The following is a 23,080-nucleotide window of genomic DNA, read 5'->3' on the forward strand; positions in this document are numbered from 1 at the left end:
ATGTCGCCTCTCTCATTCCTGACATCGTCCTTTTTTCCTGGTCAGTCTACCTAGAGGTAGCAGAGAAGCGCCAACGCCCCCGCTGAGCCTGGGCTCCAGGTGTGGCTTCTCGCCTGCAGGCACGCCCTTCAGCTCTCAGCATCGAGGAGAAGCCCAGAGAAAGCCCAGTAACTTCCCGCATACAACTAATTACAGCCAAGGGCTATTTGCCAGAACAGATCCACCAGTTGAGAAAACCCTGAATCCCCCGTCCAGACCCATCACTTCTAAAGCAGCGTCTCAGGCGTCCTACCCAGTGACCAACCCGCGGTGGCCGGTCTCAGCCGGGGCTGCTGCCAGGAAGGGCGGGAGGTGCCTGAGCAGCTCACAGACTAGTGAGCTAGGGGCATGGGGGCCAGCTGGATGTAACCCGACCCCCCACCACCCTGGGGGTCTCTATATGACACCTCTTTTTATTGTAAACTATAACATATTTGCTTAAAATACTTTGATGTAAAGTAAAAAGTGGGCCCCTTGCTCACTCTCCCTTTGTACCCATCAGCTCCTGCCCTGATAATGCTGAGAAACAGCCACCCCGACACTCAGTAGCTCGAGCCGTCAGCGCAGAGCGGAGCTGGGCACGCCAGCGGCTATGCTCCAGCTGAACTGCGCTCGTGTCGCCCCACCCCCGGGCAGGCTGGGCTCAGGCTGCCATCTGCATTTTTTCTGGGGTTCAGACCGCCTGGAGGAAGCTCGTTCCGTGATGTGATGGCAGCAGAGGTGCGAGAGGGCAGCCCAGCTGCAAGTCCTCTGCAGGCACCAGGTCCGCAGACATCCTGCGTCCAAAGCAAGTCACGTGGCCACACCCCAAGTCCAGGGGCAGGAAGGACCCCTCCCACAGAAGTGGGTGGGTGTTTCTGGATAATTTATCCACCTCACCCACTTCCCCACAATCCCAAACCCCAAAGGCAGCCGCCCTGAACACTTTATGTGCCACACCACACACTCCTTTCTCTGCAGACACAGACCTATAATTCTACCCCATGTTTGCTGCACAAATCGGGTCCTGCTCTGCGCACCCCAGGGAGCCATCGTCAATATCTGCCGGGCTCCGCGAGATCGTGGCAGAGTCAGACACGCAGCCTTTGACCTCGCATTCGCCTGTTTGTTTGTGTGGCCTGGCGTCCTCCAAAGAGAACTTGAGAACTTTGTGATGGCAGGACCCTCCATACTGAGGTCTTACTGTGTCCCAGTCCTGTTACTTGCCTGATCTCAGGGGAGCCTCACACCAGCCTGGGTGTCAATCCCCTGCTCCCTGCCCCAGGTGAGGGCTCAAGGTCACGGGGCGGGTGAGAGGCTGAGCGGGGGCAGCGCCAGCTGTGCAGCTGCAGGGGCCTTGTCCCCACCCTCTCCCGCGTGGGTTACGTGCCGGGGGGCTGACGCCCTCCCTGATTCCAGGACATCTGAGGAGGGAGAGGAGTAGCTGTGAGCAGGGAAGCTCTGCGGGGAGAAGGCTGAGGCCTCAGAGGCCCCAGTTACAAAGGTCGGGGGAACCCAGCCAGCAGCTCACGTCACAGGTCCTGAGGGAGGGGACGATGGTGGGGCAGGGCTGGGGGCCAGGGCCCGTGCTAAGGGTGCAGGAGTCAAAAGGGAAGGAGTGGGGGCTGTCAGCCACTGGCTCCCCCTCGTCCCCCTCACCTGGCCCTAAGGTACCACCAGCTGCCACACTGCGACCCAGACCACTCTTCTCTGCTGGAGACCACCGTGTGCCAAGCACCCCGTAATTTTATGCAAGCCCAGCTAATTTCAACCAGGAGGTAGAGGCAGTGGGATTTAAAATCTGATCTAGGATTCAACGATAAAAAGACAAATAATTCAATTCAAAAACAGGCCAAGGATCTGGACAGACATTTCTCCCAAGAAGATGTACAAATGGCCAAGAAGCTCATGAAAAGATGCTCAGCTCCTAGGAATATACCCAAAGTATGGAAAACAGGGACTCAAACAGATACCTGTACACAAACGTTCATGGCAGCTTGACTCACACGAGCCAAAAAGTGGAAATCACCCACAGGCCCACCAGTGGGTGAACTGGATGAACAAAATGTGCTCTGTCCATACAGTGGAATATTATTCAGCCATGAAAAGTGATGCCACAACGTGAGTGAGCCTGGAACACATGCCGAGTGAAAGAAGCTGTCACAACAGGCTGCGTGTCGTGCGATTCCAGAACGGGCAGGTCCATGGACGCAGAGAGCGGATCGGTGGTTGCCATGGAAGGAGGGAGTGGGGATGTGGGGGCCACGGCTGGGGATGTGGCGTTTCTTTTCGAGGTGATGAAAATGTTCTGGAATTAGATAGTGGTGATGGTTGTCCAACATTGTGAATGCGCTAAAAACCACTGAACTGTACCCTTTAAAACAGTGAATTTTGTGTTATGTGGATTATATCTTAATTTTAGGATTGCACACACACAACCTAAGATGGGTGAGAGCCCTGCTCAGCGCCCCTGGTCACAGAAACCGCACGTGTGTTGCTGTCTGAGCGTTGGCTTCCTTGTGCCCGAGATTGGGGCCATAGTCCTGACTCACAGGGTTGTCGTGCCAACCAAGAGCGATAAGGCACGGAACGCCCGGTTATTGCACCAAATGGATGAGATAATGCACGAGATGTGACACGAGGCTCACAAAGTGGGGCCATGCACAGTACGTCACCTGGCCCTGTGCCCGTCACACCTGTGGGTGATCGGGCCTGACACCTGGGAGGTGGCCTTGACCCTACCTGCCTCCGCCCACAGCAGCACCTTCAGCCTTTGAGCGAACGCGGCTCCTTTGTACAGCCTTCTCCCCACGCCCCTCATCTCGCCCCACCTCGCTTACCTGAGGCAGCAAGTGTCCTACCTGCTGCCGGCCCACTCCAGCCATCCTCCAACCTACAGCCAGAGTGGGCCCGCTGGAAACACGCCAGGCCCACCCCTTTCCCTGCCGCCCCCCTTGCCCCAGCCAGGCTCTCCTGCACCCAGAACAAAGCTCAGCTCCAGACCTCACCCCCACCAGGCAAGGGCTGCTCCGCTCATCCCCCGCCCCCTCCGCCGCCCACTGGGCTCCAGCCACGCGGCCTCCTGGCTGCTCCTGCCCAGGGCTTTTGGAGAACTGTCCCCAGGCCTGGAATGATCCCCAGTCCTCGTCCTCACTCAGCCTCCACTCAATGCCGCGGCCAGTCCAGTGGCCTTCCTACCCGCCACCCAGCGCTGTCTTCTCCCTTCGCTTGGTTTTTAACGGCACTCCCAGCGTGCTTTATGATGTTGCGTTGTATTCACGATATTACCATATTTTGGCGTTCACCCGTATCCCCCACTAGAATACACGCTCCGCCCACAGACCAGCCCTTCCCCCGCGGCTGTCCCCAGACGCCAGGACAGCGACGGGCCGTAGCAGCAGCCCGTGGGAAGCGCTACGGTGGCCTCCCGAGCCCGTTTCCCCAGCTGTAAAACGCGGGGAGCGGGTGGTGGTGCAAAGCCCGCGTCAGCTCTCCAGGTGCAGCGCAGGTGGCTCCACACCGCAGGTAGTGATGCCCTTGGCAAGGACCCCTCCGGGCACGGAAGCTGAGCCAGCCTGGCCTTTGTGGAGCGGGCAGCTTCCCCTTCACCCCCACCCTCTCCCCACCTGCGATCCTGCGAATCGGCCTCAGGGTGCCTGAATGCTCGACATCCGCATCTCTCACAGGCGAGGCCCAGAGGGTGCACGCCCGCGCCTTGCCACCAGGTGGCAGCAGAGAGCCAGGGATGGGCCGGTCCACAGAGCAGGCAGACTGGGGTGAGGGTGTCGGGTGCGGAGGGTGGCGATCTGGGCCCCGCCCTCCCCAGATCCAGGCCCCGCCCCGTGGCCCAGGCCCCGCCCCCAACTGAAAGGTGCCCAGGTTTGGGGTCCACGGTCTTCCAGAACCACCTCCTGAAAAGAAATTGGTGCGGTGGATGATGGAGCCTGGGTGCGGGAGGCAGGGTGGGGGCAGGTGGGCTCTAACAGTCAAGCGGGCTTATCAACGGCCAGGCCTTTCTAAACACCTGACACTCTCGTTCTCCTGACATCTTTATGGAGAGACCCCGTTTACACCAGCACTTAGAGAAACGTCTCACCGGGACACCTGGGGCACAAGCAGAGAAACCGAGGGGCGGGTGGGCTGTGATCCAGGCCCGCGTGGGCTCTCCCCCTGAGCCAAGCTCCTCCCCCGTCCCTCCCAGCCCCCCTCACTCTGATCTGATGGGGGTCCTATAGGACAGCTGCCCATGAGATGCACAGGAGACCGACCCTGAGAAGCAGGCATGGATTCACATCCAGGTGTCCAGCTCCTGTTTGCCCTCATGTCCCCCTGCCCCCAGCTGTCCCCAAATACCTTTTCAGGGTCTCTGAGTGAACTTGAAGCCCAGTTATTCCCATCCTGTCGGGGGAGGGGTCTTGCTCAGACCTCAGGCCAGGGCTCTTAGCCAGCGCGAGGAGGGGTCCCTGCACTGCTGCCTTGAGGGAGACCTTGGAAGGTGGTACCCAGGTGCCCCTTTGAGGGAGCCATGGAGTTTGGAAATCAGACTGACTCTAACCAGTCCCCCTAGTTTTTTGTCCTAAACAAGCACAGATGCCCTCTGGAATAGAAGGCAGAATTTCCATGAAATCCTATTTAACAAAACAGGAATGTTGGAGAAATTTTGAACATGGGTGGGGCTGTTTGGGGGTGCGCCCCCAGATCCTGGTCAGGGGCACGCTTTTAGTGTCCTCTGGTTTTAAAGGTGTGCCCATAAATGTTAAAGAAAGTCCATGGAAAGCCGCCATCAGCCACTAACACTGTAGTAAGAGTGAACCAACCGGGAGTCTGCAGGACACCAGCAGCTGCAGGGCACGGGTGCAGGGCTGTCCCAGCAGTGATGCACCAGCACCAGAGCTGAGGGGAGGGCCCTGGGTGGGGGCACTGTCAGGAAGGCAGAGATAACCCAGGCAGGACCCATTTCCGTCTTTCAGGAAGGCTCCCGTGTGGGCCAGGCCACTGGTTTGCTCCCATTGCCTAGAAAGCGAAGGCCCTGGAAGCCAAGCTGGTCCGCTGCCTGGCCCAGGGCCTCTCTCCCAGCCCTCTGTCCTCCATGTGGAAGCCTCAGTCTGGTCTTCAGCCCTCCTCCCTGGGAGAAGCTGCCTGCCTGTACCGAGTGGCAGGTTGGGAAGAGTCTGGCAGATCTGGGTTCGAATCCTGAGTGCAATTTAGTGGCTGTGTGATCTCGAAAACCGCCCATTCCACGGCTGGGTCTCCACGTCTGCAAAATGGGAATGGCAGGTACGCCCACCCTGCCAAGCGACTGTGAGGACAGAACATGTAGAGAGGAGGCACCCGAGCTGGCTGGGCGTCCGGTTAGTAGTAGGAATGCCAGCTCCCCCGCCCACCCAGCCCTCTTCCTGTGCCCCCCACCTCCTCCCACACACACCAAGCCCGGCCTCTGGGGCCTCGTGGCTCAGCTCTGGCAGGAGCCCCTCCTCCCCAGGTGAGCTCGGGGACACTGGCCTGCATGGGCCTCCCTCCCTCCCCCAAGGCACTTCTAGCTCTCAGGTTTCTTGGAAATAAAACCAAAATGCCGGGACTTCCCCTGGTGGTCCAGTGGTAAAGGATCTGCCTTACAATGCAGGGGGCATGGGTTTGATCCCTGGTCAGGGAACTAAGATCCCACATGGCACGGGGCAAATTAGCCTATGCACTGCAACTACTGAGCCTGCGCGCCTCAACTAGAGAGCCTGCGTGCCGCAAAGTACAGAGCCCACGTGCCCTGGAGCCAGGGCACCACAACTAGAGAAGAGAAAACCCACACGCCGCAACTAGAGAGAAGCCCGTGCACCGCAACGAAAGATCACGCAGGCCTCAATGAATCCCGCGTGCCGCAACTAAGACCAAACACAGCCAAAAAGAAATAAAATAAATAAATAATAAATAAATCTTTAAAAAAATTCAAGAAACCCAAATGCCTTGCCCTAGCATGCAGGCTCCCCTCATCTGGCCCTGCGATGGTGTAGATCCAGCTCCACCTGCGCTGTCTTGAGCATTCGAGGTTGCCCACCCAGCATCCATCCTCCCTCCCCATCCCCAGTGCCCACAGCCCCCTTGCTTGGGACCAAGCTGCCCACACTCCCTCTTCCGAGGGGGGCCATAGTTCATTTGTATCCATCACACGTTCCTGCCACGTGTACCTGTTGAAGGATGGACATGTAACCTAAGGGGTCCAGTCAGGGTGATTCCCTGTGTGGACTGCTGCCACAGACACATTTTCTCTCCTGGGCAGGGTGGTATTTGGATGTGAAGTCTGGAACTGGAGCAGCTATTTTGTGCTCATGAGGTAGAACTGGATTTGGAATGAGGCTGACTATGCAGAAGACAGAGATGGAAAGAAATTGGGGCCCTGACAGCATTGTTGAGCCATTGGCTCAAACCAGCCCTGAAAGCTGACCTGCTCAGGGACCTCTAGTACCGTGAGCCAGTTGACCCTCTTAGTTAAGGCAGTCCCAGCTGACTTTTCTGTTACTTGAGGCCCAATGCATCCTAACTGACGTACTTCCCCTTGGCTGCAGCTGCAGCTGGTTTCCGTCGTTGTACTTGCTCTCCTGGGTGCTCCAGGCATTGGGAGACTATCTGTCTGGTGTGCTTTGTACCACCAGTCTGGCCAGCCCTCTGCTCTGCCCACAAGCTAGCAGGCACATATGGCCAAGCCTCCAAAGGCCCCTGGAAGTGACCACTGCCCACAACCAAGCTTGCTCCAGGCGCAGTTCAGACAGAGGCTCGCGCTTGTTCCTGTGTGAGACCGGGGCAGGTAGGAACTGCCGTCACAGCCCCAGGACCCAGCACCCAGTCTAGCTGCCTGGCGGTCATCACAGCCTCTTTGTAAAGGACGGAGCAGAATGGCGCAGATGGCAGGAGCACAAGGGTCTCCCCTGGCTTTAGAGCCTCTGGAATTTTCTCTATTTTATCTTCTCCTTTTCAATCCTCTAGACTATACAGGCTAAAACCTCCACCTCTTGGTGGGAGGCAAAGACGTATCTGGGCTGGAGATTGATGGAGCAGACAGAGGCCCTAATGGATCTCTAATCCCATGTTGTTAGTTCACAGGAGCCCCAGGTTTTCCTTCCACAGCCGTCTCGTCACCAGCCCAGGAGTGCTGGGCAGGCCGGCCGCGCCCTGTGTTTTTTTAAAATACCCTGAAATGCACTTCATGATTCTGGAAGCTTTGGTTGGTCTGCAGTCACAAGTGGTGCTTGTTAAAAATCCGTGCAGCCTCCCACATCAAACAAAATTAATCAGTAACAAGCGAGATTCTATTAAGTCATTTCCCAACACGGTAACTCAGGGGCAGCCCTATCTGATTGGCCAGCCTGGGCAGCCTCCGGAATTCTCCCCGTTTATCTGTGTGAGGTGAGCTGGACACGAGGTGTTTGTCTGTGGTTGAGTCATGTGCGGGTCTCGTTCTGTTGGACGTATCCCTGTTGACCCGGCAGGTGTGTTGTGGGCCCCAGACCCCTCCCCAAGCAGCGGCTCCTTTGTACCGTCCTCTTCTCGCTTCCATGTCGCCTTCCTGAAGGTGACATCTCTTGGCCCAGCAGGCCTAACGTCCCCCATATCTGTGGCCGCACAGGTGAGATGGTTTCTGTACAGTTATTCGCTGCACCGTTATTTATAATGACCAAAAGCCCATTAATAGGGAATTGCTAAATAAATCATAATAGGCCCATAAAATGAAAGACAATTTTAAAAAGAATGAAGAGTCTGGGTTTGGCTTTAATCAACCAGGTCGGAGAAAGTATCTGCCAGAAGCTGTCAGAGCTGCCTTCGTGGCCAGGACAAGTGTGGCAGAAAAGGGGGGCGTGGGGTCCCGTCTGAGCAGAGCTCTCCCCTGGGGTGGCTTCATCCGGCGTCCAGGGCCCCCCTGCAGCCAGGCCCTCACCGCAGGACCTCCGAGAGACTCGCTCTGGGCGGGAGTGTCGGCCTGTGGTGTTGGGGGTACAGGCTGGAGAAGGCGCCCCTGGTGCACGCCCACTGGGCCCCAAGACATCTCCCCAACCTGGATTCACTGGTCCAGGAGACGACGTGGTCTCCAGGATGTCAGGACGCACCTGGGACAGAACCCCCATCCAGCTCACACCGGCCAGGTCTCTCGCCCACCAGCTCCATCCTCCTCCGCAGGCAAGGCCGGGCCTCCGCTGTCAGCCTTCACCTTCAGAAAACGCCTGTGGTTGGACCACCACTCCCCGCCGGCCGCTCTACGGGACCTTCTCCTCCCTCTGCGTTAGGACAATGGCCTCTGACGCCCCTCGGCCTCGGCCTCCCCCAGAGACGCAGCTAAAGCAGGAGACACAGGCACAGCTGCCCAAGACACTGGCAGGGTCCCATATGGCAGCCCCCACCCAACTTTTCCTTAAATAAACCTTTTATTTTGGCATATTTTTAGATTTACAGAAAAATTGTGAAGACGGTACAGAGTTCCTGAACACCTGGCAGTCTCCCTGTTACTAACGTCCCACGAGTGTCTCTGCACAAATAACGAACTGATGCTGACATGCTGTCATGGACGGGCCCACACTTGTTGGATTTCATTCATTTTCCTGCTGGGCTCCTTGCTGTTGCCAAACCTGCCTGGAGTTTGGGACCACGTTACTGTACTACCTGTTAATTCAATAATTTAATTTCTTTTTTAGGTGTCTCCCGACCCCACTCTGGCCCAGGAGTGGACCCGGGCCCGTGACTGTTAGGTCCAAGGCCAGGTCAGGCAGCCACAGGCGTGAGTTCTGGGGTCAGGGCTGCCATCTGGGGCAAGGGGAGGGCGGCGGGGACACTCTGCTTCGGCGCTTGTCCGAGCCCCGGCTCCGCGAGGCCCTCGGCCGGCCCGGCTTCGGTTCTGCCAGCAGATGCTATGTGGACCAGGTTCAGGCCAAAGCCCCAAGAACAGCCAGGTGTTTTTTCTAGACTGCCCGAGAGCTCTTTACAGGGCGAATGGCCTACAGCCTTTGCTTCTTGACCTCTGGGCACAGGCCTGCTGCAGCTCGTGGGGCTGCTCTCCAGGGGAAACGCCATCTGAAGTGTGAAATCTGGGTTAGGCGGGGAGGGGGCCCCAGGCTCACCCCAGCCCTGACCTGGAATGATCATTTACCAGGGAAAGTATGGCCGTCCTGCAGGTGCCAGTGGTTCCGGGGGCAGGAAGAAGCAGCCGGTGTTCTACAGAGGACCCTGGGCTCGGACTAGCCCCCGTGCCCCGACACCAAGCCTGGACCTCCACATACAAGACGGGGCAGGCTCTGGATCCCAAGGAGAGCACCTGGCCGAGGGGCACAGGGAGAAGGCTGCGTCACTGAGGACCACCCCGCGTCTGCTCCCCAAACCCTGCTGCCCAGGACGCTGTGTCTTGCCCTCTGCCTGGACTCACAGGCCGGCTGTGCGCCTGCAGAACCGTGTCTGCCCAGGGAAGCTGTCCCCTGACTCTCCGGAGGTGCCACCTGAAGGGACAGCCCTCGGCGGCCTGCCCTGCCTGCAGGCCCCTCCTCTAGAGCAGGGGTCCTGCCCCAACCTGGGTTTGAGGCACTAACTTGGTAGGAGGGTTTCCTCCAAAGGAGCCCCCAGGGGAGGCGGCCCGGGAGCCCCCCAGCTGGACAGCAGTGGGTTCCAATGTTCATCCTGGATACCCCATCCATCCTTGCCTTGGGGGGCTCTCTCACCCCCATAAGTCCCTGACATCTTGCAGGTGGAGCTAGACAGTGCAAGGCCCCTAGGAAGGGGGCAGAGGGTCCAAGTGGCCCTCCCACCCCCATCCCTCCCACGTGGGCTGGGCCCGGTGAGGACCTGTCCCCTCCCACCACCACCGGCCCTCTGAAACTCCTTTTCATTCCTGTGTGGACAGCGCCACTGGCCGCATCAAAGAGTTTCTGTGGAAAGTCATATTTTTCCTCAAACCAGAAAAGTTGAGGCTCGGAGCACAGGCATTTAGCTCATTATTTAGAAATAACAAGTCCTCCAGGTCCTGGTATCAGATCAAAGCTCAGAAATTAAATTCTCCAGAAGAGGAGGCAGACGGGGATCAGCAGATTTGTGTTTACTTATTTTTTTTCCTTCGGCAGCTAAAAAAAGGGACTCGAAATCTGCCTAGCGGTTTGGAAGTCTGGCCGGGGTTTGCGAGCAGCGAGGCGACAGCGTGCTCCTGGGCGTGGAGCTGGAGATATTCAGCTGACATGACAATGGAGACAGCTTGGAAGCGTGTCATGTGTGGGTCTCCAGGGGCACTTGGTCCCACGCCACCGTCCTGTCCCCACACGCATGCAGACGTGTGTGTGCATACAGGCGTCCAGCCGTCCGCGGGAGCTGGTGGACACTAGGACACCTGCACACGGGGACGCACGCGGACCATGTCCACACACGTGTGCACACAGGGGCCCTCTGACGGATGCACACACGCGCTCAGAGCAACCCCCAGGGAGAGTCCGGAGGCTCTGTGCTGTCCCCAGGGAGCCAGGGCTGGGCTGGCCTGAAATTTGTCCCACAGCCCGGGGAAAATGGCCCTGTGACCTCTGCTCCACACCCACACCCGTGGGAGGGGGCGGAGAGAGGGGGGTGTTCACAGAGATTACTGCTCCAGCCCCGGACCTGCTGGAGGCCGAGTGGGCCACCAGGGGGCAGGGGAGGCGGCTGGAGGCTTGACTGTATTTGTGGACAACTCCCTTTCCTTGTCGGCCGAGGGTCACTCCTGATGCACTGATGCCTCAGCACTTCTGGGGTCCCTGCCTCGATGCCCAGTGGCCCCCAGGGACAGGGCTCGATGCTAGGGCACTCACGCAGGGGTCTCGTGGGTGGATGCAGCCTATGTCAGGAGCTCGTCACGGGACCAGGCGTGGGCACCCCAGGGGGCGGACCCTCGTCCACCAACGAATGTTTGGCGGCGGGGGGGCACACAGCATCCAGTCTGACACATGAACCGGGGCTGGTGTCCCTTTAATGTTCACCCAGAATCCCGTCTCCAAGTTTAGCACCAAACAGCAAATAAAGGGAAAGAAATGGGAAACAGCTGGAAGTTCTGACAACGTGACTCCCCTTTTTTTCCTCAAAAAATGATAAAAATAGTGTCACAGACAAGTTCGTTTTCTAGGCAATGTTATTTTAGGCAGCGTGTGTTAATGGCATGAGAATTAGTGCAAATTAAGTAATTAGGTTCAGGCTGGCAGCTGTGCTCACAGGCACCGACAGACGCAGGACGCAGGGCTCCGGGGCGTCCCGACCGGCTGGACGGCTGGGGGAGCTGGTCCCGCCCGGATGGGGCATCCCGGGGACACCCATGCTCTGAGCAGGTCAGAGGGACAGAGCAGCACCAGAGTAGGCCTCATGAGCCTGGCCAGACCCTGGGCAGATCTGCGGGGCCAGGAGACGCCTGGGGCCCAAACCGCCAGAGCCCGCTCTCTCCAGGGTGTCCCAGGGGGCCAACCTGCCCGGCAGGAGATGGGCCCCACGCCCTCCAGAGGTGACTGGCTGGGCAGCCCGGCTCCTACAGAACTGCTGGCCCCTTTCGCAGATGAGGAAACTGAGGCCCAGAGAGGCAAGCTGACTCCCCGAGCCGCAGAGCTGGGGGTCCATCTCACTCACCTGCACACCTCCCCAGGTCTCGGGAGGGCCTCAGCAGGACCTGCCATCCTGGCGGCGAGGGTGGCAGTGTTCAGAGCGCATGCTGGCCTTGGGGTGGCATCCCTGGGAGTCCTCTGGGCGCTCCTGGCTGGGCACTGGTCACCCCTGGTTCCACGCTGCCTCATGGCCCAGGGCAGGCCCCTCCCCAGCCTGTTCTCCACTCGGCAGAAGGGGCTCGCAGAGGGGCTGGGAGGGTTTAAAAGGGAGACCTGCTGTAAGGCACCTGGCAGCGCAGCAGGTATGGACGATATGCCCAGTAATGACTGTCACCTCGGCCGCTGTCCTGAGCCTATGCACCCCCAGGCTCCCGCTCTGTCTCTCTGACACCCCGCAGTCCAGGGTTTCTTCCTCTCACTTCAGCACGGCTTTAAGAGAAGCTTAGCTCTCACAGAACCTGTCCTCAGAACCCTCTGAGCCCTCTGACCTACCGCGTGTGACTCCCCAACGCCCCTCGAGGGCAAAGGTCTCTCCACCGTGCTCACTGTGGCGTCCCAGCTCAGAGCCAAGCAAACAGCAGGCACTCAGAGAGTGTGTGTGGCCGCTATGGTGACCAAGGGATGCTTCTTCCCCCCAGATCTCCACCCCCACCAGGCCCCCATCTTCCCAGGAGACTCAAGGAGGCCCTGATGCCATCCCGGGCGACGCGGGAAGCCCTCTCCGAACACAGAGGCATTGCCGGACACACAGTTCTTGCTCCGGTTTTCCTCAGTCAGGGTCCCCAAGGGGCTTCAGGAAGCATCTCGGGAAGCACAGTGGTGTCAAGGGTAGGACGGGGCAGGGGTGTCAGATCATCTGCTGATGCACAGATTCTGACAGCGGGAACAGGGCCTCCCAGTGTGGGTGACCACGAGGAGCTGGTGTCGGGCCCTCGGCACCGTCCACGTCCACGGGGCACAAAGCATCGGGCCGCTCGTCCTGGACGCTGTCTGTCACTGGTCGGAGGCTGCTCTCAGGAACAGGCACGTTTCCTTGGTAATGAAGACAGCCCTCAGAGGCGCAGGTGCCTGGAGGGGCTGGTGGATGAGGCTGCAGGTGACCTCGGAGGTGAGCCAACGGGCTGGGGGGGTGGGACCTCAGCAGCCTCTGTTAAAGCAACAAGTTCCACCCATGGAAAAACGCCACCTTCTGCCTTGTTCCCTGTACCTGTCTGCACCCCTGTACCTGTCTGACCCCTGCACCTGTCTGACCCCTGTACCTGTCTGCACCCCTGTACCTATCTGACCCCTATACCTGTCTGACCCCTGTACCTGTCTGACCCCTGTACCTATCTGACCCCTATACCTGTCTGACCCCTGTACCTGTCTGCACCCCCTACCTGTCTATACCCCTGTACCTGGCACGCAGGTGGGGCTTAGCAAGTGTGAGCTAACTGAAAGCATTATAGCAGTGCGCCCAATGTTTGAGGACCAGGAGTGCCCTGACAGGCTTCAGGTTAGGGGTTTTATGAAAGTCCCAGGGCTGCTGGAGTGACCACACACGGGGCAGCTTAAACAACGGACATTTATTCGGAAGCTGGAAGTCAGGGTGTGGGCAGAGCTGGCTCCTTCTGAGACTGGAGGTGGCATCTGGTTCAGGCCTCTCCCAGCTCTTGGTGGCTGCCGGCACCTCAGGGCTCCCTGGCCCGTGCACCACTGGGATCTCTGCCTCCTCGGTCACGTGGCTCCTGCCCGAGTCCCTCTTCTGATAATGACACTGTCACATGACGCAGGGCCGTCTCTACATCCAAGAGACATCCAAGATGTCTTCACCCCGGGGTCCATAACCACATCCATGTGCAAAGACCCTGTTTCTGAATAAGGTCACGGCTATAGACAGAACGTTTGTGTCCCCCCAGTTCACGTGTTAAATCCCGACCCCCAGTGTGATGGTGTTGGGAGGTGGGGCTTTGGGGTGATGAGGTCATGAGGGTGGGACCCTCAGGACGGGATCAGCGCCCTCATGAGAAGAGGTCCCAGAGAGCCCCTCCCCCCTCCTCCATGTGAGGGCACAGCAAGGAGACGCCATCCATGAGCCAGGAAGCGGGTCTTCACCAGACATGGAATCTTCCAGCGCCTTGCAGGACGTCCAGCCTCCAGGCTGAGCGACATGTGTGCCATTTATAGCCACCAGCCTGCGGCGTCCTGTCATAGCAGCCCAGGCAGACCGAGACGGTCACATTCTGAAGTGCCAGGCGGACACGAATTTGGGGGGCCACTGTCCAATCCAGTCCGGGGTTTCCAGTGACAGTGTTTGGGGATGTCTCTACACGCACACACCAAAGTGCATCACAGGCCACAGCGAAGAGGAGCCACAGGCCCTGAGGTCTGAGGACATACCTGCTCACCTGTGTGCAGCCCAGGGCGCCACGCTCTCCAGCCCGCGCGGCTGTCAGTCATTGCTGCCCGCCCCCTTCCCGGCCATTGCTCTTGCTCCAGCCCCTCACAGCGGCGACGCCCGACATCCTGGACACCTCAGAGGGAACCGAACACCCCTTAACATAGAGACTGTGTCTGCAGAAATGATGCCCACCATGGTCTTCATCAGCCTGGCTACTCAGCACCCCAGGAGGCTGTGGGGAGGGCAGGATCCCCAACTCCGCCCAGGCCTCCCCAATCAGAAGCGGTGTTTATCAAGACCCTCCGGCAACCCCAGGCATGTCGAAGTCTGAGAGGCACTGGCCCCGATGGCCAGACAAATGGACAACTTGTCCTGGCCGTTTCCCCCGTCCCAAGCAGCCCCCCCACAGACCCACGCAGGCGTGAGCCCACAGTGCAGGGCCCTCTGGCTCCAGAAACATCGAGGGTTGGTTTCTGGTTCCCTACTGCTCACAATGACTCTGATATCTTCCCACCTTCTTTGACCAGCAAGCGTTTCTTTCTAGAAGCCTGTTGCTGCCGACAGAACCAGTGCCCTGCAGGGAGCACGGGTCACCTGCAGCTGTGGCGGGCAGCTCCCCTGCCCCCGACTGCTCCCCTCTCAGCACCTGCTCTGGTAGTTTCTCGGCTGAGAGCTCCCCCGGTACCCGGCACCCTGTCCGCGGCCCCGGCCCGCCTTGACCAGCGGGGAAAACAGGCCTGGCAGGCGGGGGGCGAGCCCGTCCCTGTTCCCAGCTGTGGAGCAGCTGAGCTCATTGGAAACAGGCTGGGGCCTGAATGCCGCCCTTGTCTCTGGCCTCGTCAATAGCCTCCAGAACCACCCGGCCTTCTATTGACTCAAGATAAGTTCCAGGAGGCCCAGAGCAGCCCTGTTTGGGCCTGCATTGGCCGGCCAGGCCAGCTGGGCTTGGTGAGTCCTGCAGGCCAGGACCCAGCTCTGCACACACCCCAGGCCCTGGCTTTGTCCTTATCCCTGCCCCCCCGCCGCCAGGCGATCACACCTCTCGCTCCCCTTGGCAGCGCCCGTGCAGACACACCCGCGTTCATGCAGCTCCTCCAGAAACAGGTGCTGGAGGTGACATCACATCTCATGGCAGAGAGCACTTAAGTCTTCTGACTTCTATCAATATTTACGTTTCCATCTCCGCAGAGAATCTAATCAGACTTCCGATGACACCTGCCCGTTTCGGGCCCACTCTGCTCCCGGCTAGGGGCCCTGGGTGGTGGCCCCAGTCTCGCTGGTTTGGGAGTTTACCCTCCTCGAGGCCTGGTCAGCTGACAGGCGGGGCCTCTGGGTCCCCAGACATGGGGCAGAGCTGGGTTCAGAGATGAGGCCCAGGAGTGGGAATGGTGGGGTCCGTCCAGGGCCCAGACCGGGTGGGAAGAGAGGCTGTGTCCCCTGGGTCTGGGGCTTCGCATTTATCTGCTCGCCCCAAACCTCATCACTCACACTCAGAGGCTCACCCCAGGAAGAAGGGTGCAGAAGCTCTTTCCAGAACGTTCTTTTTGGAAAAAAGCAACTTTGCAGTCCAACGCCCAGGTAGCAAGTACCGTATAAATCAGGTCCACTGGCAAGTCCCAGCTCTGCTAGAGAGGGCCCTGGACCACCAGAGCCGGGCTGTGTCGTGGGGACAAGTTTGGGGCCAGGTGGACACGAATTTGGGGGGGTTGCCTGCTGCTGCTACGGAAACCCCGAGGTGGAGGCTCCCGTGCTCTCGTCAGGCACCTGCGCCCTTAAACAAAGCAGCAGGGCTGTCCCCCATGCCCCGGGCGAGACCCTCAGGCTCTCTGGAGCTTCCGAGGAGGGCCCTCCTCTCCGTGCAGGGTGCTGTGCCCCCCCAACCCGCCCCGGAGGCCAGAACGTCAGGGAGACTGCCAGCAGCGTCCGGGGTTTTACCGGCGCGCTAAGAGCAGAGATAAACCCCACCTAATTGTCAGGACAAATAGAGGCTGAAGCCAGAGCGGCCTGGGAGAGACAAGAAAAGGTTCGCCTGGGCCGCGCCCCCCAGCCCCCCGCAACACCCGGGGAAGCAAGGAGCTCGGGGGCGGGGAGCTAATCATTCCTGGTGGGCTCAGAGCAGAAGGGCCCACCCCCAGACCAAGCCAAGGCTTCACGGTGTCACCTCTCAGGGTAACACCGGCGCCAGGCCCGGGCCAGGGGCCTGGATAGACCCCCTCCCTGCCCTCTGGATGCTCCGGTCTCGGACAGACACGGTTGCTCAGATGACCACACAGCTGGTGGGCAGCGACACAGGTCCGTGGGCCCTCGCCGGATGGTGGCAGAGCTCTGGGAACCCAGTGTCGGCCGGAAGGGGGCCCCCATGCCCCAGCTGAGCCTCATCGTTATCACGGGGTACGTGTGGAGGGGGAGGAAGACGTTGACCCCCACCCCGGGTGAAGCTTCCCCAGCTCCTCCGCTGACGGCACTGGACTGGCTGAGAGCAGGAGATACGCACCCCGCGGGACCCCAGGTCACCACCAGCCCCTAGCAAAGGGCACAAAGCAGGTGGAAGGCAGAACTGAGTGAAGCCCGCCAGCTGCCACGGGCTGACCTGGGGTCTGACCTTGGGGTCCAGACTGTCCAGTCTGGGCCAGAAGAAGCCAAGCTGTCAGAGAGGGGCTGGCCTGGGTCCTTCCCTGGGAAAGCAGGGAAACGGCCGAAGTCGCCCAGGAGCAAGAGAGGCCCCCACAGAGGGTGACCTCCTCGGACAGGCTGGGAGCGGGCGGCCCAGAGGCCCTGAGGAGAGGGCCTCTGAGTGGCCAGGGGGTGGGCAGCCAACAGGGGGCCTGGGTCAGAATCTCCCCGCTGGGCCACCAGGCAGGTGCCTCCTGCCAGCTACACGGTAGGGGCCTCATGCCAGGTACCAGGTACCTCACAGGTATCATTTTCACACCTTATGCTAATTAATTACATTTTTATAATATTATATAATAATGATATGGTTACTTTTTATGCCAATGAAATGGTAATTCTTGATGGAAGGGACAGATTCATAGGAGAAATGGCTCACCAGGCTCGCACAGAGGGGAGGTAGGAAGTGACAAGGACTGAGGACTCATCCAACCCACATAAGGACAGAGGTCGGAGGAGGGAGGGCAGCCCGGGCTCAGCAGGTCCCGACCCCACGGCTTGGCTCTTCCTGTGAGGGAGAGGACACGTCCAGTGAGAGAGGGAGGGCTGCGCCCGCCCTGGACAGGGCCCATGCAGCTGTGTGCGTGTGTCTGCACCGTGAGCGTGTGCTGTGTGCACGTGTGTGGTGTGTGCACGCAGAGAGTGAAGCCGTGCAGACCCCAATGACATGTGAATACAAAGTATGTTTCTGTAATCTCGCCTTCCTGGATTAATGTTCAACGAAAACCCACTTCTCCAGGGCAAACCCGATTAAACCTTGTCGATCGTCTAACCTTGAGATCAGGCAGTTTCCAATTAACTTTTTTTCATTTCACTGAAATTCTAAACATAGAAATCATTTCTCTTCCATTTCAATTTAACCAAAAAATATGACTTATTCAGTGTTAATTGTTCGTATCAGTTTTTATGATTAGAGCTTCTCATCTGGGGTCTTTGGGGATCAGGAGACACACCCAAGAGCAAATCACTGGGGGAGGAGCCCCTCACTTGCCCAGTTCCCAGCTTCGCAGACAATGTCCACTTTTTCTGGGTCAAATTTTGCACAATGCACTCTCAACTTAGAGTCCAAAGCAAAATTTACATGGGTAGTTTAGTTTGTATGGATTTTATTTTGTGTGGACAATTTCTACCATTCTGACTTAATTATAGAAGTGATAGTTTCTGGGGTTTTTGCTTGTCATTTTGTCTCGTTTTGTTTTTTCAGCTAATCCCTGAGAAAATCGCGAATAGTGTGTTAGTGAGAAAGAGGGAGGATGGGTGGAGGTGTGTGCAGGAGACAAGGGGCAGAGGGGGGCTGGGGGCAAAGGCGGGGCAGGGGTGGGGCGGGAAGCGGTGGCTGAGAGAGCTCACGGAGGCCCCAGCCTCGCGTGACAGGTCAGCGCATTCTCCGGGTCAAATGCCAAAGGCGTGGTGAGGCTGCGTTGCCTGCAGACGACTCTGGCTTCGTGGAGTCAGGGTTTCGGGGCGCTGGAGGGGCTCAGGACCCGGAAGCTGATGCTTCTCGCCCCTGAGGGGCGGGGGGCTGCAAGGGTCAGGGAGGGCTCTGGCGGCGAACGACGACCGCAGGAGACCCCACCCCGGATGCTGTTGGGTTCAGGTGGCCCCTCGCCCCTGACCCCGCATGTGGCCGGGCGGCCATTTCCCTGCTCGAGCCCAGGCTCCCCCGCGGCTGGGCGGTCAGGGCCTCTGGACCTCGTCACATGCAGCGGCTTTGAAGACTGTAGAAACTTCAAGGGCAGCTGTATCCCTCCCGGTGGCAAACTCACTGTGGAATTGAACGAGCAAAGGGGTTTAACCGAAGGCCTCAGACGGGCTCTTCAGTGACCAAGACAGCGCAGCAGCCCCAGCGGCCAGGCTGGGCCGGGCCCGTGCACCGCGGCCTCCAGCCCTGCGCCCGACCAGGTCGGGGGCCCTGACTCCTCCTGGACTCTCGGCCCCACACGATGGCCTGGGGCCCAGGAGGCGTTTCCCCAGACGGAGGCCCGGGTGCAGGGCCCGGGTGCCTCATCTCCAGGAGCTCGGGTCAGGGTCCGAGCCAGCCGCCTGCAAGAGGGCAGGATGTGGAGCCCCGTGGAGAGCGCCCCCCAGCACCGGGGCTCCAGCAAGGGAGGCTCCTGTGTCCACAGCTCTCTCGCTGGGCTTGAGAAAACCACTTTCCTCTCCCTGCTGCTGGCCTCATCTGGAGAAATTCTGTGCTCCCCATTCAACTTAACCTGAATTAATCACCACAGTGATTAATTGTGGGCAGGTGCCTCCCTCCCTCTGTCTCCCCCTTATTTGCTTGCAGATGGCTCAGCGGCCTCGGTGGAACCCTCCGCGGGTCCAGGACCCGTGGACCAAGGCTGAGGCCGCCTGGAGTCGGCCTGCGCGTCCTCGGTGACCTGGGTCCACGCAGCCGCTCCGAGGGGCTCCTGGACGCCCTCCCGGCCTGGAGGGAGGATTTCTGCTGCTTTAGCTCCGCTACCTCAACCCCTCAGCCCTTCCCAAGTGCAGAGACTAAGATTCTAAATCCATCAGCAAAGAATCAAGGAACCAGGACCGAGGGGCACCCTTCGTCTGCCTCCTGTGTGACTGAGGCCCTGCTGCTTGGGGGCAAAAGCCCCTCCCGACCCCCCGGGGCCCGTGGACGTGGTCCTGAGGTGTCTGGCTGCGCCTCTGCAGACCTGGGCTTGGCGACAGTCCCTGAGATGAAGCACAACTAGGGCCTGGGGCACTTAGAGGGAGGCCCCAGGACAGCAGCGCCCAGGTTGGGGGGGAACATCCATTCCAGGCCACACAAGAGACTCTGAAAGGTGGAAAGAGGAAGGAGAAGTGGGTCCCAGGACCAGGGCTCTGTCACCCCACCCAACAGAGATGGCCTCCAGGCCGGTGTTCCCAGCTCCCGGCCCGGCAAAGGAGGAGCTCAGGTAGGGTCACTCTCTGCCTCTGCCCTCTGCCCCCTGCTCTGTTCTCTGTGCTGCTGCTGGCCACGGGCCCTAGTTTCCGAGGAATCTGGGTGATTCCAAATTGCACAAGGGCAAACGGGGACAGGGAGGGACCCGGGGCATCTGGTGACGGTCCAGCTGCTCATGATTGGAGACTCACCCGGGGGGGGCGGGCACAGTGCCCACAGGGAAAGCCCTCGGGACAAGCACCAGATGCTGACAAGCTCCCGAACATTCTTTCCAATGCGAGTTGCCAGGGAGTGGAAGCCAAGAGGAAGGGCAAGGCCACGTTCAGTCTCCAAGGGTATGCATCTCCATGGCCGAATCCTGCACTGTCCCCCAGGCTCACCAGAGCCCCGAAGAAGGGACAGCCTGGGTGTTGGAGATGGAGGCCTGGGGCCAGGTCCCTGTCCCGTCACTCGAGCAGGGTGGCCTTGGGCAAGTCCCACATCACCTCCTCTGGACACTGGAGGCCACACAGTGCCCACCTCGGTGACTTGTAGGAGGGTCCAAGGAGATGGCTCAGCCCACCACCACCATCAGCACCACGACCTTCATCATCCCATCGCCATCACCTTCACCCCCTGGGAAGGCACGTGGGCCAAGCCACTTCCTGGAGGGTCTGCCTACCCTGCAGGGCCCAGAGGGCTCCCCGGCCCCTCTGCCTGCCTGTTTACTTGGACCCTAACCACTTGCTAATGGGATCTGGGCTGGGTGGCAGCTGAGATCACTAGGAAAACCTCAAGGAGGAGGGAAGATGCTGGACACCTGACCTCCTGGTGGGAGGAAGCAGGTGTGTGGGGCCCGGGTGGGCTTGGGGGAGAGGGGATGGCAGCCCGAGCCCAGCCTGAAGCAGAATCAGTTCCTTTCTGTCAAAGTTTAGTTCTCCAAAACTCGTGAAATGAATCGTTCCCACTGCAGACTGAATGAATGAATCAGACCCCAAGTGTGTTGTCTGCACAAGCATATTGGCGGGAAACCCACATTTGCCCCCCCAGGTGAAGACACAGGACAAGCCTCTCTCCCCTTTCACATCCTGCCCTGGATTTCGTGACGGTCACTGGCTTGCTTTTCTATGTAGTTTTATCATGAATTAGTTAGCTTTGCCCGTTTCTTAATTTCTAGTCAGCAAAATCTTGCTTCCATGTCCTGGGACCCACTTCTCCCTGAACGGAGTCCTTCCTGCCAGAGTCTGGGGCAGCGATGGGCTCCACTGAACAAACACCCCACACATTGTTCACGCTGCTCTGAGTGTTACATTTGGGTTGTTTCCCGTTTTTTTTGCTTTATAAATAATACTGCCATGGACATTCCCACAAAATCCCCAACTCCTCCACGCGGGAATTTCTGCAGGGCTGATGACGGGCCGGGGGTTGGGGGGGAGGCGCCCGTCTGGGGTGTGCTCACCGGGCTTTTCCAAAATGCTGGTGCCAAGTGACCACCAACCCAGCGGGGCGTGAGGGTTCCCGCACCCTCACCAGCCGCTGGTCTGGTCTTTTTTAAACTTTTGCCAAGCTGCCGGGTGAGTAATGATCTTGTATTGTGATCTTAACTCGCTTTTCCTGATTACTAATGAGGTCTGATCGTATCTGGGTTCCTCTTTGCTGAGCCACTTGCCCGGTGTTAAGTCGGGCGCTTTGTCCTACTGACTCCTATTAGAGTTTGGTTTTCCATATTCCCGGCCTTCCTTTTTTGGTTGAATGTACGCAAATCTCCTCCCACTCTGTGGTTTGTCTCTTCACTCCTTTTATGGGGCCTTTTAATGAATCAGAATTTCTTAATTTTGATGTATTAGAATGGATCAGTCTTTGCCTTTATGGCTATTATTTGTAAATTGTATAAGAAGTCCATCCACAGCCCAAAGTTACAAAGATGTCCCTCTATATTCTCTAAAATGCTCTAGTTTTGTGTTACATTTAAGGATTTGTCTACCTGGGTCATTTTTTTAGTGTGAAGTAGATCCTCACCTCCCACTTAACTCCCTGTTTATCTCTGTGTTCAACGCCCATTGGTCTCTGAAAACTTGGGGGCAAGGTTTGCACAGTGACCACCCCCCCCCCCCACCATAGATTCTAGAAGAGTTGTTGACTTTCGGTCTGTTCAGCTTCTTCCTTGTTGTGAGGACGGGGTGGTGATTTCCCAGCTCAGCGAATGCAAAACCAGAACCAGAAGTCGACCTCCTCTGTTGAGTGTCAATACCATGTGCGTGGCTTGTTTCTGAGCTCGCTGGTCTGTTCCACTGGTCTGTTCTGTTCCCTCATCAGTGCACCAGGTCATGAAGATTAAAGCTATAATCGCCTCGATATCAAAGCCAGTCTATCCCTTGTCCTTCAGAGCGACTTAGCTATTCTCAGCTCTCTGCACCTCAACATAAATTTTTGAATCAATTTGCAATGATCCACCAAAAATAAAAAAAGAAATTTAGGCTGGGATTATACAAATCCACGGATTCCTTTTGGGGAGAATTGACTCTCAAGTTCAAGACTACAGCATTTCATTGCTCTAATTACTTGGGTCTTGTATGTCTCTCAATTTTTCTAGATCAATTTCCTCTATAAGAATCTTACACATCTTTTGTTTTTCTTATGCCTTTCATACTTTTATGCCTTTATAAATGATAAATTTTCTAAATCTCAGTTTGTCACTGGCCTATAGAGAAGCAGCTAAATTTTACATATTGATTTTGAATGTAGCAAACTTCCTGGGTCTCCTATTAATTTTGACAATTTATCTCCTTGTTCTTCAGCCCTTTCTCCACACATTATCATGTCCTCTATGAACAGTGAAAGATTTCTACTCTGCTTGTCGATCTTTGGCGGGGCCTCGCAAATGATGCTGAGTGAAACTGGTGGCAGGGAAACTCCTCCTTGTTCCCAGTCTCAGAGTGAAAGCTATAGGGTTTCTTACACATACAATTAAGGTTAAGGAAGTTTCCTCTATTCTTAATGGAAGCACTTTTTCATGAATGGATATTGAATTTTATCAAACATTTTACATCTGTTGATGTGATCTTCCCCTTAAATCTGTTGAGATGGATGATTATATTAATTGACTTTGTAGAAATTAAACCACTATTGTATTTCTGGGATAAACACAACTTGGTCATAACGTATTATCCTTCTTCTATGTTGTAAAGATTCGTTGATTCTTTAGGGCCTATAATTTTCCTTTCTTGGACTGCTCTTCGTAAGTTTTGTTTTCAAGGGTCTATTAGCTTCTTAAAATGAGTCGAGAGTATTTCCTTCTTAGCTGTGCCTGGAAGAGTTGAGTGGACTATTTGTTTCTTGAATATATTGCTAAAAATCACCAGTGAAGGCATTTGAAGCTGGAATTTCTTAATAAGAGGATTTTTAATTTTAAACATATAAAAGTAATATATGAAGATTCTCATACATTGCTGGTAAGGGTGCAAGTTGATACCATCACTCTGGATAACAACTCAGCAATTTCTACTAAAGTTAAACGATCACATCTCCAGTGTGACCAGGACCTGAGCACACACATCTACCCAG

The sequence above is a fragment of the Balaenoptera acutorostrata genome, chromosome 15 (genome assembly GCF_949987535.1).
Source record: "Balaenoptera acutorostrata chromosome 15, mBalAcu1.1, whole genome shotgun sequence".
In the NCBI taxonomy this organism is placed as follows: Eukaryota; Metazoa; Chordata; class Mammalia; order Artiodactyla; family Balaenopteridae; genus Balaenoptera; species Balaenoptera acutorostrata.